A 19,156-nucleotide genomic window follows, 5' to 3' on the forward strand; every position below is an offset into this window, starting at 1 on the left:
TCTTTCCGCTGGCAAGAACTGCATTCTCACAGGAAGGGAGGAAATAATATCAAGCTCAAGTCCAGTGCCCTGCTAGTTTGGGGAACACAGAGCTATCACGCCCGGGTGGACAACCCACCCATTTCTCATGAAAAGCAGTCCGGATTCCATTTTCCGCAGCAGCTATAACCTCTAAGAGAACCAGCAACGCCATAATTCAAATAATCCTGAAAATTTTAACTGGTTTAAAACTACTAGAAAAACCAACTCAAAAAGGTTTTAAGCCCAATATTGTTCTAACTCTCCCTGTTTCCTCCAGATTCCGTTGCTGTCACTGCCACCAATCACCATGGCAACCCACACAAGGAAAGAGATGGCATGTTCTCCTGGGCTACATGTTGAGGATCTGGCTCATGGTTTGTGATTTTGTTCCTATCCAACAAGCAGGCCTCATTCAGACTCTATGATACACCCTCGTGTAATGGGTGTCCAACACACGAGTATACCCAGACCTAAACAACTAAGGTTGAGGGGATCTTATTAGTGATAATGCACCCCCAGAGTGTCCAGCTGTATCAGAAGCATCCTAGACAGAGAGTTGAAACAGGACAGGAAAGTCCCGAGGCAAACACATGACCCTCAAGTTCTGCCTTCAAGAAATAGTGTCAGGTCCCAGACAGTGCGTGAGATAGGAGGAAATGAGAATCTCCTCCTCTTTCTCCTCATTCGAATAGTAAATCTCTAAGCCAGAGCTATTTAAAACCCCTCAGCCTATCTCCTTCCCTGAACGACTTGTGCAATTAACATTTTGTTCTTAAAATGACAAATGTGTAGTAACAGTTTTCCCTCAGCCAATACCAGCAAGCCGCTCTGCTAAAATGACAGGCCACACTCCAGTGTAGCTGAGAAGGGAGGGATTTTGTGCAGGGAGTTTGTGATGAATGGCAGTTGGACCTACCCACTGGAGTGGTAATACTGCCTACCAAGTGACCCAGAGTCTCCTAGCCCTTTCTACACCTCCGTGAAGACTGCGTTGTCAGTCTTGAAGACTCAAAACTGAGTAACAATTCCTCCAGCAGAGTTTAACCGTTTTTATAAAAGATTGACAGGTGCGTCGACTTCACGCAGATTTCTCCTTCTCAAATTAGCTCTAACTGCCTTGAGCTCTCACCCCACCCCCGTGAGCTCTCAAATGATGTTTGTGAAGAGATGTGGGCTTCCTTACCTACAAGCAATAAGTTCTGTTTTGTCTTCCATGGTCACTGAATCTGTTCTGAGGCAGGTCCTACTTACTTAATTTTTTTTCATTTTTGTATTTATTTTTTTTACTGATTTTTATTGAGCTCTACATTTTTCTCTGCTCCCCTCCCTGCCTCTCCCCTTCCCTTCAACCCTCTCTCAAGGTCCCCATGCTCCCATTTTACTCAGGAGATCTTGTCTTTTTATACTACCCATACTACCCATGTAGATTAGATCTACAAATGTCTCTCTTAGGGTCCTCATTGTTGTCCAGGTTCTCTGGGATTGTGATTTGTGGACTGGTTTTCTTTGCTTTATATTTAAAAACCACTTATGAGTGAGTACATGTGATAATTGTCTTTCTGGGTCTGGGTTACTTCACTCAAAATGATGTTTTCTAGCTCCATCCATTTGCCTGCAAAATTCAAGATGTCATTATTTTTTTCTGCTGTGTAGTACTCCATTGTGTACATGTACCACATTTTCTTTATCCATTCTTTGGTTGAGGGGCATTTAGGTTGTTTCCAGGTTCTGGCTATGACAAACAATGCCGCTATGAACATAGTTGAGCACATGTCCTTGTGGCATGGTTGAGCATCCTTTGGATATATACCCAAAGTCTACCTACTTAATTATATACTTTGTTCCCTATGTCAGCACCCAGTCTCATGAGTGGGGACATCCAAGTCTTCATTCATATAGTTAGTTTATCTACTCAAAATGTACTTCAGTGCTCTTTTTAATGTCTGCACACAGAGACAATTTTACTTCATATGTATGCTGGCTAGTTTTGTGTCAACTTGACACAAGTTAGAGCCATTTTGGGAAAAGGAACCTCAATGGAGAAAATGCCTCCACCTGATTGACTGGATGTGGGAGAGCCCAGCCCACTGTATGTGGTGCCACTCCACGCCTGGTGGTCCTGGGTGCTATAAGGATTCCTCCAGGTCTCTGCTTCTCCAGGTTCCTATCCTGATTCCCCCTCAATAAGGGACTTTTACCTGGAAGCGTAAGAAGAAATAAGCACATTTCTCCCCAGGTTGCTCTAGGTTATGATGTTTTGTCACAGTGATAGAAACCCTAACTAGAAGAACATTGGAGCCAATGAATGGAGCTGCTGGAGGTTAGAGAAAACTACTCTGGGAGTTTGGAAATTTCAGTGCCTGGACCTCACCTCCAAACCCCAAAGGTCTGTGATTAGTAGTAACTCGCCACACACGAAACCATATCAGGACACGTATTTGTGCCAAGACCATCTGGTTGGGGTTATTACCAGTAATGGTACTTATACCAAAAGCTTAGCTAATTCATGAATACAGAACTACCAGGCAGGCACCCATCCACATAGGTGCCGCATCCAAGCAAGGACAAAGCAAGCAAATCGTTTTGAGATTAATGGACCCCACAAAGGGGACAAGAGCATAGTGCACGCACATAATGAAGAACCCTCTTGTCCTGAGACAGCTACGAGCTTCTTCATCTTAGCCGGTGATTCTGATGAATTGGGTCAGAACTCAGCACTGTAAAGGAGGCAAAAGTCATGCATAGAGAATACAAGAGTTCGGATTTGCTCTCTGTCCCTCCTTCTGAGATGCAGTCGTGATGCCTAAGTCTTGGCACATACAGCATGCTTCCTGGTGTGTTAGCTCTGATGTGAGAACCCTGACTGACACTCAGACCCCACCACACTGAGCCCTTTCATGTGAACTTCACAGTTCTGACTCCTCACGAGGACTCAGTAATGAAATCCGAAGACGAGTTAGCAGAAGGTCAGATGAGGTAAAATGCAGCTCAAAAGCAGTCGTATAGAACTGGGCTACTGTTCACACTACTAAAAACACTGTCTCACTGAAATCAGGTCAGAAAAACCAAAACTACGAGAGGGGTTTGACAGCTCATTGGAGCCTTCCTTTTTTTTTTTTGGAAACAGGATTTCTTCATTAGACATTCACAATGGCAAGTGTTTGATTCTCTGGGTCCGAAACTAGAGAGGTCCAGGTTTCTACTTGATCCTATCTGTTGCTGATGTTAAAAAAAATAAATAAGGGGCTGGAGAAATGGCTCAGTGGTTAAGAGCATCGTCTGCTCTTCCAAAGGTCCTGAGTGCAATTCCCAGCAACCACACGGTGGCTCACAACCATCCGTAATGAGGTCCGGTGCCCTCTTCCGGCCTGCAGGCATACATACAGACAGAATATTGTATACATAATAAATAAATTTTTTAAATATAAATAAATAAATATAAAAAACCATGACTTAGGAAGGGAACGGACTTGACTCAGCTTACAGTGTGGAGGGAAGTCAGGGCAGGAACTTAAGGAGGATCTTACAACAGAAACCACGGAGGAACACTGCTTCCTGACTCACTCAGGATTATGCTTATGTTAGCTCTCTTCATATGCCCCTGGACCGACTGCCCAGGGAATGGTGCCACCTGAATGGGCAGACTCTCCCACATCAGTTAACAATCAAGGCAACCCCGCCATTACACCCATGCGCACACAAACACGAGCATGCGCACGCGCGCACACACACACACACACACACATACACACATACACAGCACTCTGATCTGGGCAGTCACTCAGAACTTGATTCTCAGATGACTCTAGACTGCTGACAGTTAAAGTTAACCGAGACAGTACTGCTGCTGGAAGGCCTAGTGCGTGGCTGTCTCACATTCTGAAATATAAACTGATTTGATTTACGTTGGCAGAAATTGTCATGTTGACAACAAGCTGAAGTCAGGATTACATAAAAATCAGTGGCATCGTGGAATGGCAGACTTTCCTTCTGAAGCTGACCTCTAAGGCACAGAAGAGCTAGTAGCTGTCCTTAGCTAGAGCGCCTGGGATTTGACTATTTATAGGTCACTCAGTTATTCCCAAACCTGGGCCTGTCATCAGCATCTGCAGGGGGCGTTGTTGGCTGAGCACTGGCCCCAGGACTCTCAGTCACAGGTCTGGGTGAACTCTCAAAGTTAAGTGTTCCAACAAGTTCTCAGGTGACGCTAATTACTAGGGTATAAGACCGGGAAGACTTTGAAGGATGGAGAAACTGAGACATGGCTAGTAAGTGTCTTGCCTAAGATCACATTGCAAGTTTGAATCATGGCCTAGAATTGTCTGTTCCTAATCAAGAAATGGTCCCTCTTAAATCTTCAAATTTTTCACATATACATGTGTGCATGTGTGCATACATAAATGTATATGCATGTATATTTATACGTTTCACCAGAAAGCTTGTCCATCTAAATTAAATGCATTAAGAAGTGATTACAGCAAAAGATGGAGAATGACCATGGTTCTACAATAAACTATCTTGAAGTTCTGCTTAAACTTTTCTTGCTTTTTTTACACCCCTCCATTTAGTAATTTTACTCTAATTTAATCCACTTCTCTCAAGGTCAACATCAAGGAGACTAAGGAAACCCTGTTTGACATTGGCATGCCAGTGCTGCCGGAATGCTTAAGATTCGGTATTTCTGTGTGATTCTCACAGTCCCTGTGTCCGAGAGAAAAACCGCTCATGTCCAGTGCAAGTTTTGCCTTGGGCTGTCAGCCTCTTCTTCTGGCCTTGAGTTTTTTGACTTGTAAAATGAGAGTAACCTCCAAGGTCCTCCTTTCAGCTCCAGCTTGCTACAGAGCAGAAGAAAAGCTCTAGCAGCTTGTCTGAACCAAAGGAAGCCAGAATGACAATGAGCCCCTTTTAGATAGCTCTCCCATTCTGTATATCCACTAGGAAAGAACAGAAAGTCCCAAGAGGACAATGCCAGGTGGTGGAGGTGAGCAGAAGAGGGGGAGAGAGGTAGGAAGCCTTCGGGGCTGGCCCTGAAAAGATGGGGACCAAAGCATCAGCACCTATGCAGCTCCTTCTATTTGCCTACCCCACCCCCACCCCAGTAACAGCTCCAAGATGCACGAGAGGATTTTTAAAGACTATTCCAATTTATAGTGACTTACCATTTTTACTTGGCACAAACAACAGGAAGGGGAGCGGGAGGGGGTTGCAAGTATTTGTACAATAGGAAAAAAATGCTGTGAAGGGCTGCAGAATATTGCTCATTAAAATGAAATTCACTCCCTACATAGCCAAGAAACATATGCCAGCCAGAAATACTATGAAGCCCAATTTACCTCCATTTAGGTAAAAGGATGAAACTGTCAAAAAAAGGGGTGGGGGGAATCTAAGACACCAGCCTTTTGGGATTAACACCTGACAGGAGAAAAAAATGAAAGCAGTATTGTGTTATAATCTGTCTGGGAGTCAAGGTCAGAAGCAAGCAGGTCCTTATTTTATTCATTTTTTTTCTGCAAGTATGGAAAGATTCCTCATAGCAGATGGAGGCTTTTAACATAAAATAAGCTCCCACGGTTGCATTTACTTGCAACAACAAGAAATACATGGCTACAGATGGCCATCTGTTTCTTCATTTTAAGGTAGAAGGTAAAGAAGGTTTTTCAACTCTAGTTTTTGGATTTAGTCAATCATCACTATTATTTTCTTAGCACAAACATCATGATCAGCTCCCACACTGTGTGGCTGGTGTCTGAGGTCTATGCATATTTTATGAGGATTCTTGACAAAACGATAGTGCCAGGTATCAACACGCACACTTCAGTGGCCCCTTAAAGGAAGGTGCTGATGACTGCAAATTAGCGCCAGGGCACACATTCCAGTTAAGAGTTCGATTTGCATTCCTGCATTCTCCTCTGGCCTAGCACACAGACGTGGAGCTGTTTCTGCTAAGACTGGAGAGGAAAAGCTTCGGAGTTTCACCATCATCATCTTGAGACCTCCAATTCAGACCATAGTGATTGACAAGTAGGGCATCAACTCCAGTGAGGTGCTCTTCCCTGGGAACTGTGATGTTACCGGATGCCTCAAGGATCTTTCCCAGGTCTTACGGGAATTTAGATACCTGGATCTTTCCCACACGCCTGCTAAGAAAGGGGATATACTGCAGTGGGCTTGAGACACAGAACAAAGTGGAAGAAACGGCTAAAAAAAGATGCAAGGCCTGAGGCAAGGGTAGAAACACTAAACTACTAAAGCCAAAAAGCATAGCGTCAAGGCTCCTCAGAACAGAAGAGCCAGAGTCAGCCTGATGCCAGCCTGAAAGGATCCCCATTCTGCAGATGTCACTCTGAGTACAGCAAGGTACCCTGAACATCTCAAATGCCTTCCTTTCTGTCTTAACCTTTGCTTGTTCTGAAGTTCAAAGTCAGTCCAGCCAAACATAACAAATAAATAAGAACACTGTGAAAATACCCATGATATAATCAGTCAAAACCCAAAAGAACTTGATTGACATAGGAAGATGTCAGTCACATCAGAAGTCAGACTATAAGGGTCTGTGAAGGATAGGAGCAGAGACTCCCCAATGAACTCTCAGGACAAACTCCCATATTCCCCCAATATACTTGTGCGTGTGCTTGTGCACGCATGCATGCATTCACTTATACACACAAACACTGATTGAATAACAAGGAAGACAAAATATCACAATTTATAAATATAAACACCCTTTGTTATTAATGTTATTACTTTAAGGGAATGGACTTGGGACGGGGGCAACACTGATTAACTAAAATACATTTATTTTTCTAATGTAAGTCCATGGATCTGTAATCTCACAATAACTAATTAAATTTATGCATATGTTAGATTCTTAAACTACGGGTCAGACACACACACATACCCAACTGCAGGTATCACTAAAAATGTGACAGTGTTAAAAAGGTTTCTGAATGCACAATAACCAAAATATTAACTCAAAATCAAATATGTCATACCCAGGGTTCTGGCAGCACTCACCCACATTGCATCTTGTGACTTGATTGCAGCCTTGGTCCTAAATACTCGACACAAGCTCTTTATACTGTGCACTCCGTCATTCCCTCCAATATTGCCTGAAATACTGTTCAAATTTCACACTACTACATATCATAAATTGCAGGGGATTTTAATTTTTATTTTATGCATATGTGTGTGTGCCTACATGTATGTCTGTGCACCGCATGCACTCATGGTGCCCCTGAAAACCAGAAGAGGGCACTGGATCCCCTCAAACTCTTGTTAAAGACATTTGTGAGCTGCCATCCTTTACTGGGAACTGAACCCAGGTCCTCTTCAAGAATAGCACCAATGGCGGTGTTTTGACTATAGATACAGTGTTTCCTGGTCTTATAGAAACATAATTGATGGTTTGTTGTGGAAAACAGTATTTTCTCGCTGTCATCCATCAGCATGTAAATATCAAATCAGAGTATCTTTAGATTGTGTTAGGATGCTTTATTTTTAAAATCCCTGTTTGAGTTGCTGGCTTGAGTTTCATAAAAAACAATCTCTAAACAAATTTTGGCTCAAGGTTAGGATTGAATTTCTAGTAATCTCTGAAATGTCCCGAAACGTTTCTCTGTCATTTTGAACTGTGAATTTACATGAAGTAGAGTTGTCAGCATTGATGATTACAAAATCAAAACGTCAATCAAAATCTGAAAAACATTGAAGATGCTCTGTGTCCTGTAATACCAAATATTCAGCTAAGATTTAATTGTTTGTCTAAAAAATAAACAGGCATATACATTTTTATTAATAATTATATTTGCTTTCGTTCATCTTTAATTGATAATAAAATTATAATACAATAAATAATTGTTTGAAATCAATTTGAAATGTATTATAAGCAGATGTTAGCTTATGTTGATTGTTTTTAGTCATGTATATGTGTAGTGATGTTTGTGTGTGTGTATGTGTAACCATGAGTGCACAAATGTAGCTGCCATCAGAGGCTAGAGGTGTCAAATGTAGGTAATTAGAACTAAACTCAGGTCCTTTGTAAGAGCAGTGTGTGCTCTTAACTTGTAAGCTGCTTCTCCAGACTAGAATATCTTATCTGTACACATATTTTACAGACCTGTATATCTGGGGTTATATATGAATTGCCTAGGCATAACCCAGCTATGAATAAGCAAAACCTGACCAAAGCAAGGTTTTTGTTCTTGAACCAAATTAAAAAATACAAAGGACAAAACTATTTCTCAGAGGTATAAAGCCTTCCTGGCAGCTATGCACTGAATGCATGCTAAAATCACACTGTAGGGTATTGGATTTATGCCCTTTTATGAGATGGAGAATTGGATTCAGTCACGAGAAGGGACAGATGAGAGGTCCTGGGAACAACATTTACAGAGACTCTCATAAGTCCTGGAGACAGAAAACATGGCATGTCACAAGAAGATACCCACTCTAGGAATTTGGTTCTTTCTTAGTATTTCAGAGTATTTGGGGCATGAATATTATAAGCTCCTAGAACGACGTCATTCAACACAATACCTAGCAGTGAAACATCTGGATTTTTTCATTGAAAGTAGCTAAAAGTTAAAGTCCAGCCCCTTAGTTACAATGGCCATTCTCCGAGCTTCAGCAGGCACTTGAAATCACTCCCTTGAACAACGTGACACAGAGCGGACATATCTGTGACTTCCAGGGTGCTGACAGGCAGAGTTGCTCCCAAAGCTTAAGATGAAAGAGATCGTCCTGGTCTGGTTTCCACGTGCTGCCATGGTAAGGACTTCCTGTTTAAAGTCCTGTTTAAAGAGCATCTAAAAATAAAACCGGAAGAAAGGAAAGCGGAGAGTCCTGAGATCTTCTGAGCAGCTTATTTATCACAGGAGTTGAGCCCCAACTGGGAGTTGGAGTTTCTAACTTCCCGTGTGCTGAGGCTCTTGCTACCCTCCCAGGCTCTGCCCTACCCATAGCAGCTCCCGTTTCCTTCTTCCCTGGTAACACAGACCCTTTGAGCTCAGTGGCTATCAACTCTGTTGATTCCAAGAGAGACCTCCCCGCCCATGACAGAAGAAAGAGATCTAGTTATATACAATAAGATATTTTGACTGGAGAAAAAAAATCCCTTCCCTAATAAAAAGAGAAAGCCCTGTGAGAAGCAGAACTGATTCTTTGAACGTATTATTACGTAAGTTCTAAAGCAATCTCAACTGATACTCTGCCTTCTCTTGGTTGCACTCAAGTTTGGGTCTGTGGTGGTTTGAATGAGAAATGCCCCCTGTAGACTCAAACTTGAATACTTCGTTCCTAGACAGTGGTGCTGTCTCAGGAGATGTAGCTTTACTGAAGGAAAAATGTCACTGGGGACCATCTTTGAGAGTTTAGAGCCTCACCACACTTCCAGATCACTCTCACTGCTTCATGTCCGACACAGAAAGATGTAATCTCTCAGCTTCCTACCCTAGCTATCTGCTGCCAAGGCTCTCCAGGCATTGTAGACTTTTCCTCTGGAATTATAGCCAAAATAAACTTCCTTCTGTAGGTCACTTTTAGTTGTGGTTTTTATCACAGTAACAAGAAATTTATACAGCTTTTAAACCAAAAACCTCAAATAATGGAAGTTATTAGCATATAAGTTACTTTCTATTTCACATAAAAAGAGATCTGGGATAGCCTGAGGGCAGTATACAGTTCCATGGTCATTGCTTCTCTCTGACTACATCATCCTGGCATTAGCATCCATTGAAATTGTCTCTTGCTCCACAACCGCTGCTGGAAATCCAGCCATTTCAAAAGTACTCCAGGAGAAAAGGAAAAGAAAACCAACTCAGTACCTCATCCGGGTGGAGGGACAACCATGGGTCTTCGAGTTTCCCCAACACTCTGATTCAACAGTTCATCTATCCACAGCATGGTCACACAAGATCTTGGCCGCAGAACAACCATAAGATGCAGTCCTCTTACTGGGAATCACAACATCTGATACTATCAGAGCAATAATACTTAGAGGTAAAGAGACACTTGGTGTAGGAGGTCCTTTTGTCTTTGTGTTGTTTTCATTGGTTAATAAAGAAACTGCTTTGGGCCTGTTGATAGGGCAGAACTTAGGAGCCGTATGGGCTCTCACCCATTAAACCATTTCTCTAGCCCCAGATGATGCATCTCAAGTGAAGACTCACAGGCTGAGAATAAAGTGGGCAGATGAGAGCGAACGGTGTAGGCTGCACAGAACACGTAGGATGGAAGCTGAAGAGTGGAAGGCAGAAATGTATCTCCCTCTCCCCACTTCTGAGTTACTATACCAGCATGTCTTTGTTCCATTTAGAATGTCCTTCAAATTTCAGCCATTTGCATACTATCTTGTGGGATTTTTTCCACATTTGCAAATCATCTCTACTATTTCTTTTTTTCAAGATTGAATCTCATGTAGCTCAGGCTAGCCTGTAATTTATTGTGTAGCCCAGGCTTACCTTGAACTTGTAATCCTCCTGCTTCTGTTCCTGAGTGCAGGGACTACAGGTGTGCACACTCATGTTGGGCCTTCACCTACACTACTGACGTTTTCCTTAAATCAGTTTGCTTCTCAAACTTAAAGTTTAATGCATATACATAAAACCCAACATTTTTAAAAGAACAAAAATCATTAACTATTATCAGAACATTTTCATTCTGGGGGCCAGGCCAAAAAAAAAAATGCCTTTAATCCCATCACTTGGAAGGCAGAGGCAGGCAGATCTTCATGAGTTCGAGGCCAGCCTGGTCTACAAAAGCTAGTTCCAGGACAGGCACCAAAGCTACACAGAGAAACCCTGTCTTGAAAAAATAAAGAAAATTTTCATTTTGGATATTAACTAAGCCACCCACTCTTCATGCCACACTTCTGGCAAATATCTCTTCTTTAAGCACTTGGGAATAGACAGCTCTTGTGATTGACAGCTCGGGCTTGCTATGGCCATTAGTTGCTACTGCTGTTTATCTGCTTCATCTAATGCTAAAAAAGGAAGGTTATTACTTATATATACTCAGTAATTAGCAAAGTTGGCATTTTCTTTCGGGTCAAGCAGTCCTTAGTGAGAATTCATGGCAAGATAAATTTTCTGCAAGATCGCACAGAAGGCTGGCATGTTCCGCAGCTTCAGTATTATCTTGTTTAAGACCCTGTGGTGATGCTGGTAACTTGACAGACTCCAGAATTTACTGGGAGATGGTCCTGTGGGTGCACCTGTAACTGTATATATTGATGCAAGAAGACCTGACTACTGTGGGTGGCACCATTCCACAGCTAAGAATCCTGACCTATACCGATGGAGAAAGGAAGCAACACTGATTCATTGTCCTCTGCTTTCTGGCTGCAGGTACAATGTGATTAGCTGCTCCAAGCTCCTGCTACTGTAACTTCTCTACCACATGAGATCATACCCTGGGGCCATAAGCCCAAATGAACCGTTCTGCCTTCAGTCACTTCTGACAGACTTGTTGTTAAATTACATTTGTCTATTTGTTTATTTATAAATAGCCTCTGTTCCTTTACTTTGAATGTTTTTTATTTAATTCAGTACAATAGAATCCAGAGGACAGTCTAAGGGTTCCCTTCCACCATGTGGTTCTCAGGGATTGAACTTAAGTCGTCAAACAGTGGCAGCAAGTGCCAGGGTTTCCACTATATCACTGGTCCCTGTCAGAGGATTTTGTCGCAGCCACAGGAAAAGAAACTAAGTCAGGCCCAGACAGAGCGCTCTTGAGAAGCAGTTGCTGCGCTCACTGTCCGCTTTAAGGATGACTTGCAGGTCGTTTCCTTTCAGCGATTCTCTCTGTGATCCCTCCATGTCTGCCCCTCCCGGACAAGCTCCTAGACATGACATTGGTAATCTTCGACCACTCCCCCTGTATTTCTTTACACCTTTATGCCCCAATCCTCTGTTGTCCCCGACATTGTCGATCCCTGGTACCACGGCTCTGCTGTTGACATTCCTAGTCCTGCAGATGTAAACTGGCAGCATCAGCCCCTCTGCCACTAAGGTGATCTTGGAAAGGTGGGGAGGGCTATGGGGAAGACAGGTGACATCATCGAAGCCAAGGGTGATTGTAAGCTGTATATCCGGACCACCTGCCTCACCACCAATTGCATGCCAGGTGATTTGGGGAAGGTTAAAATACTTTGCAGCTCCATTTCTTCCCCTAAAATGAAGACAGCCTCTACCAACTGGATTTGTTGAGGATCTAACTGGTTAATACATGCAAACTACTGACAGCAGTGCCCAGCAAGGAGCAAGGTCTCAGAATGCTGTTAGCTGTGGTCCATGGCACCACATCCCAAGAACAATGACTGAAAGAATGGAGTCGGGAGTCCTGGACGTTCGATTTCACATCCTAACCCAGTGTCTCGCACAGATCGCAAATCATCTCATTGCTCTCCGTGTGAAGAGAGAATGTTGCTTCTTTATCTCCCTCACAAACCCTTTTCCCCTTTCATACACACCTTTAGCCCCTAGCTACAAAATGAGGAAAGTCACACCACAAAACTTGAACATCAGCTTGCCCTAGGAGACCTGGCCTAGATAAATGCTAGTGTTGAACATTGTTGAACCAGTCCGTATCAGGCACAGATTTCCACACAGCCAGGCTGGAATCCAAGACTAGGAATACGGGAAGGAAACTGAGGAGCCCAGTGGTGCTGTGGGAAAGCCAGGGGAGAGGGCAGAGCAGGGCACACTTCCAGGACACAGACTTCAGGGGGCGCTACACAAAGTCCTGGCTCCCGCCTCTTCTCTCCTCTCACTCTGCAGTGACCTAGGGACAGAGCGCCTCTGGTTTCCACCGACCTTCTCTGAAAAGGCCATTGAGGCCTCCCACTTGTTCTCTTGAAGTCTGGTTCTGATGGTGACTTGGGTGCTGATGGTTCTCGGCTAACCTAGTCTCACATTTGCTCCTGCCGAGGCTGTAGGGCCCTAAAAAGTAACCTAGGTTGTGAGAGGCGCATCCAGGCTGAGCTGGGCTGAGGTCCCCCGGACAAACTCCCCGAGGACCACAATCCTGAATGCAGGCAACTCGTGAATCCACTCCACATTTCAAGGGCACTGGAGGCAAAGTGCAAACTAATTCCAGGTCTCCCGCACGCTGCTCTCCCAGGAGGGAAGCTTGGCACTGTCTCCGTCTAGAGCTCTGAATGGGCCTTGAGTCTAAAACCCTCTGATCTTGCCACTCCTTACTCTCTGTACCCCACGTCCTCAGGACCCAAAACCCATCTAGGCTCTCAGCTCTTCTCTGTACAAACGCTCGCTGAGTCGGGCAGTGGGCAGCTATGTCGCTCTGCATCAACTCTGTGTTTTCTCCCCTCTCCACACCTCACCCAGCATCCGGAAAAGGTTCTGCCAAGTTTCACGCTAGGGACCCTGGACACACTGAAAGCCCTCAGTGACTGACCAGTCCCCATCTTTCCCGCTCTCCTTGCCTGTCCTTCTGAAGCCTGGCTCTCATCTTTCCCTCTAGTCTCTGAGTTTCATTCTGCACGTGCCCCTAACACCCCACCTCCCACCTGAAGCAGATAATGGATTCAAGGCTGACGCCAGGAGTTGGTAAGTTTTCCAGAAGTCCAAAAGAATAAGATGTGTTTTTGCGCCTTTTCGGAACATTACCCTTACTGCATGTGTCAACGTGGGCAAGTTTCAGAAATGTTTTTTCTGAGTCTCAGTTTCATCATCTGAAGAAAAATAAATTTTTGCGGTACTGAACCGTAGCACAATTGGAACAACTACGATTTTGTGTGCAAACAGCGGCATGGATGTTTGGAAGCAAATGTCCACAGTAGCAAACAGAACAAGGGACCATCAACCACAAAAGGCAAACAACTGTGCTTGAACAACAGAACACTACTGATAAAAACAATGAATGGACGAGGGCCAGGAACTCAGTTCAGCTGGTAGAGTGCCTGCCTAGCTTGCCCAAAACTTGTCTGGGCCATGGCTGCACATACTGATAATCCCAGCACTTGGTGGGGAGAGGCAGGAGGATCAAAAATTCCAGGTCATCAGTTCAAGGCCACTCGGAAACCCTAACTTAAAAGTAAATGAATAACTTCTCATACATGGTGCACGGTGGGTAAACCTCAAAAATTACACCATGTGGAAGGAATCAGACGGGGGGGTCAAACCAAAGATATTGCATGATCACTGTTGGAAGCTGAGGAGATGGCTCAGAACTTAAGAGCAGTAGTTGCCCTTCCAGAGAACCCAGGTTTGATTCCCAGCAACCACACGGCAACACACAACCTTATTGTAACTTCAGGTCCAAGAGCTCCAACACTCAATACTCACTTCTGGCCTCTGCAGGCACTGTACACACTTAGTGACATACATACCCACAGGCAAACAATCACATACGTAAAATTAAAAATAAATCTATCTCTTATTTTTTTATTTTCTTTTTTCAGTTCAGTTGCCTGGTTTTACTCAATTTTCTTCATCAATTAGTATAGAATAAAGCTATATTTTAAAAAGTACTCTGTCTTGGAAAAAAAAATGAACTTTGGAAGAAGGGCCCCAAAGACCCACCTCTAAAGGAGGAGGTATTGGTAGTTAATGGTGACCAAGGAAAAAGAGATTCGTCCTCCTTTGGGGACACGGTTGCTGGTAGGTTGCTCACACCTCAGTCGACAGTGCCACGTCCATGCATAGGTGGACAACACTAATTAGACTGAAAGGATGGTGACAATTTAAAATACAAAAGAGAAAATGGCACGGGAAGAGGAGTGGGGCAAGAGGGAGTAGCGGGAATAAGAATGAGAGTATGGTGGGTAGGTGCGATCAAAATAAGTTACATAAATGTATTCACATTTCAAAGAATAAACGGTATACTTTAAAAGTATTTTCTCTGGTTATGAACACACTAAGGGCATGTGTGTATACACAAACACACAGGTGCGCGCACACACACACACACACACACAGAGATGGGGGGGGGACTTTCCAGAATAAGCAGTTTAAACACGTTCATCACACTGATTATCATATTACTGAAGTGTTTATGGTCGTTATTAAACCTCTCATTTCCCATCATTTACCTTGCTGTTGCCTTAGAATAATTTGAAGGCTATTCATGTTTCAGGTGTTATTTGCTTAGTTATAGTTCAGCCTACTATTAAATTCTTGGTATCTTTGGAGCTGTGCAGAGGGTCAACAAAGGGCCTCATTACTTTATTGCGTTTTAGAACCAAAGGCAAATACATATTGTGAGAGAATTATTAGAATTCTCCACCACTCTCTTGCCTGTAATGAAAGTCAATTTTGCAAATCACAATACTGGAGAGGTAAAATAAATAAATAAAGATGAAAGCATTCCTCACACCTGCCTCCCTGGCGCTCCAGCCTTTCCGTAGTGCTCTGATAGTTAAACCCTCCCACCCTCGGCTTTGTGCAAAGGCTTCTTTCTCCCAACTGCTGAAAAACAGAAACGCATCACCTCCTAGAGTCCAGTCCAGGGCTGTTTGCCCCTAAGGCTGCAGTTCTAGCTGCTAGAACAGAAAGAATAACCCAGGGCAGGTTCGCACCTCCCACTGAACCAGGTCCTTCATGCATCCCCATTGCTCTTTTCCTGGAAGAGGTTGTTCTGTTTCATATTTGATATGACTGAGATCAGAGTTCAAAGCCTTATTAGGCTTCTACTCATCCACCAGTTTCCTAGAGTTATTCCTTTTGTACCCCAAAAATGGCCTTGTATTAAACAAGGCTCCCCATGCCATCTCATTCCCTACCAATCATATTTTATTCCTATCATCCCATTCCTTCCTGCAAGTCTTTGTTTCTTAGACTTATTTCACATATATGAGCGTTTTATCTAAATGTGTGTGGATACCACAAGTGTGCCTGGTGTCTGAGGAGCTCAGAAGAGGGTGAAAAGGTCTCTTGGAACTAGAAATGGGATGGTTGTGATCCACCATACGGGAGTGGTGAACCTACCCCACATCCCTGGCAAGAGCAATCCCTGAACCATGTTTCCAGCTCCTCTTCAAGCCTCAGGGGCTCAGTGACCTAGGCTGCTTCTTTCCATTAAGTCCCATTACTCTATCCTGGGCATTTATTCCCTGACGTGCACTCATTTCAGAGCAAGCAACACTTTCTTCTCTAGCATCAGTGGCTACAAGCTTCAGACAAAGATGAGGAATTCTAGCTCGTTAAGAGATCACAGCCATAATTCTGAGGAATTCAATCATTCACTGCATACGAGTTCAAGGGTGCATGCTCGCTGAGGCAAGGGCATGCTGAAATCCGCCCCCCCTCTTAAATAAAATTGCTGCCTCTTCATCCTTCCCTCCATCCCCCACTTTAGAGGTCCCCAAAACCTGGCCTCCAGTGTCAGCAATACTTATAAACCTTAAAGTGCAATCCTCATCCCTGACGCAGCTTGGATGGGAGCCCGACAACCGACAGCTTGCAAATCCCTGCAGGAGAAGCGATGCCCCCATCAGTCAGAGAACTTCCACCCTCAGTCAAAAGCCTCTGTGAGGCAACTCTGCTGTCACTGCGATCTGGAGGCAGCAATCATCCTTAACCTTCCCATCCTGAAATCATCAGTTGCCCCTCAACAGACCTCTGTCGTCTTCCAGACACTTTGCCTCCATGCTACCCCAAGAGCCACAAGCTGAAGGAAAAGGCCAATCAATCGACAAGCTTCCTGAACTTTCCAGAGAAGACCCGACAGCATTAATGACGCTCGCGGGAGACTCAGATGTAACTGAAAAGGTACCTTTGATGGAACCATCCTGACCCAGGCTCCAATGGAAGCAGGGCTAGAGAAGGGTCAGCCTGAGCTAGATAGAGAGGCCCCATGGAGTAGGGTAGCTAATTTGCTGCAGCGCTTTGAGCAAGACTGTGAAGTAGAATACAGACCTTTCAGTCATTTGCTCTTTGTAAGTGGGTAAGACCTTGGCCTGAGAAGCTTCTCTGGCCGTGAGCAGCACTAATCCAGAGAATCTTAACCAATCAAAGCAATGAAAGCAAGAAGTTGGTGAACGCTCAGACCTCAAAGGGACATCTACATCCTCCCTCCCTCAACCCCTCCAAGTCTCAAGGGACTTCACAGAAGGCGTGGAAAGAATTTCAGAGCTAGAGACGTGGGAGGAGGGCTGGGAATGCTGTCCCGTGGACATGACATGGCTGTTGTGTTCACGAATTCTCTGAGGCTGTGGTTGCCAGCACAGGGCCGCGCCAAGAAGATCAGTCACTATTCAAGCAGGCAACACTAATCAGGCTCAGGCGTGTCTGCTTGACACTAAAGCCAAGCATCTAGAAGCTACTTTAAAATTTAACCTGTGACTTTTCTCAAAAGCAGGTGTCAATAAAAACACAGTCAGTGTATGTTGGATGAGGTTAAGTCAGGCAATAAACACACATAAGGGTACGCTGAGAGTCCTTTGCCCCCAGAGAATTCAGCGTCGGGCTTATGACTATGTCCTTTCCATGCCTCGAGAAACTGAAAATAAAATTGTGAATTATGAGAGGTGTCTGCTTCTCACATCCATAGCTGGAAAATGTACAAACATTAGAGCTTGAATTGGTATTTTAAACCATCTGGTAAGTCAGATTTATCAAGTGAAAGTCATTTAGATAACTACTTTAAAATTGTGTGTCTCCTTAAAAAACAATCTGTCACGTTGGGCAGAAGTAGCCGTATTAGCTCTCACTGTTGGCTGGCAGTGCCAAGTGTCTACAAGTTGCTTCACAAAAGACAAGTGAATTTACTCAAATATTAGCCTCCAGAGGAACAGAATGGTGAGCCTCTAAATGCTGCTAACTCCAAGGTCAACAAGATTGATGGTTTGCCAAATGTGTCATAAAATGCCTCACTTTGGAGCTGATCCCTGGAGACTTGAAGAATACTTAAAACTTTTCTGCTCTGAGGACAAGCAAAATAATCATCGCTTTAGAAAATGCCATGTGGTCATTAAGTCAGAGCAGCATGTCATAAAATTGACATCAGCAATATTTTTCATGGATTGTTTAGAATGAATATAATATCACAAAGATGTTCTCTTTTCCTTTAAGTCCTACTGCAGAAAAATCGTTCTGTAAACACCCATCCCCCATATGTAGCTTACTGTTTGTATTATTTGTACTTCTGGTTGGTGACTTTGTGCACATTGGACTGATTAGGTGACTTAACACACAAACGAGTCTCTGCTGATGAAACACCAGCCATCACTGCACAGCAATGCCTCGCAAGAAGCCAACTCAGAACATCGTTTTCAAGTTCCTGTGTAAAAATCTTGTCTCAGTCAATAAGATGCTTCTCATGCAAACGTGAGGACCAAAGTTCAAATCCCCAGCATGACTCAAAAGCTGGAGATGGCAGCAGGAGTTTTTCAGCCCAGTGGAGGGTCAAAAAGGTGGATCCCTTGAGCTCACTTGCCATTGAGCCCAGACAGCTGGTGAGCTCCAGGTTCGGTGGAAGACCCTGTCTCCAAGACCAGGACAGAGAGTGATAGGTGAAGATACCTGATATTGACCTCTGGCACCCACATGTGCAAGCACACCTGTGTGCATGCACTCACAAGCACTTGTACACACAACCATATGAACAGGTACACTAACCACACACATCACACATGCACACGTCTTCAGTCAGATCAAGTGAATATGAATAAGTGGATCTCTTTTTGGATTTTAATCTTTTTTGAGGATTCTATGCATGCATGTATGCATATAACATGTTTTGGTCCAATCCACAGATCCGTTTCCCCCCCCTCCCCATCTCCCGTCACTTGTCTTCCTAATTTCACATGTCTTCTTTTTCCAAACTGATTTCCGATCTAAACTTGAATATCACAAAGGTAGTGTCTGAGCCTTTATGAGTAGATCAAGGTTTAAAATCCCATCTTCGCATATTCTGGGTAGGGGCTGACTGCTGAAAATTCACACTCCACTGAGAAGGGACATCCACATGAAAAAAAAAAGTCTTCCCACCAAACCAGGCACCTAGAGCTTTTCCAGGGTCCTCTGGATATGGAGACTAACAGTGTCAAAGTTTCCTGTGCACCAATAAGAATAATCCTAAGATCTCATTGGATTTTGAGGGCATGAAGGAAAATAAACAAGATATTAAGAGTACCCTAAAAATGAAGGAAGTTAGTAAAGAGCCTCAAGAGACTAGATTA

This window comes from Alexandromys fortis, unplaced genomic scaffold, assembly GCF_014885135.2.
Source record: "Alexandromys fortis isolate MF-2015 unplaced genomic scaffold, M_Fortis_MF-2015_v1.1 scaffold_99, whole genome shotgun sequence".
Classification (NCBI taxonomy): domain Eukaryota; kingdom Metazoa; phylum Chordata; class Mammalia; order Rodentia; family Cricetidae; genus Alexandromys; species Alexandromys fortis.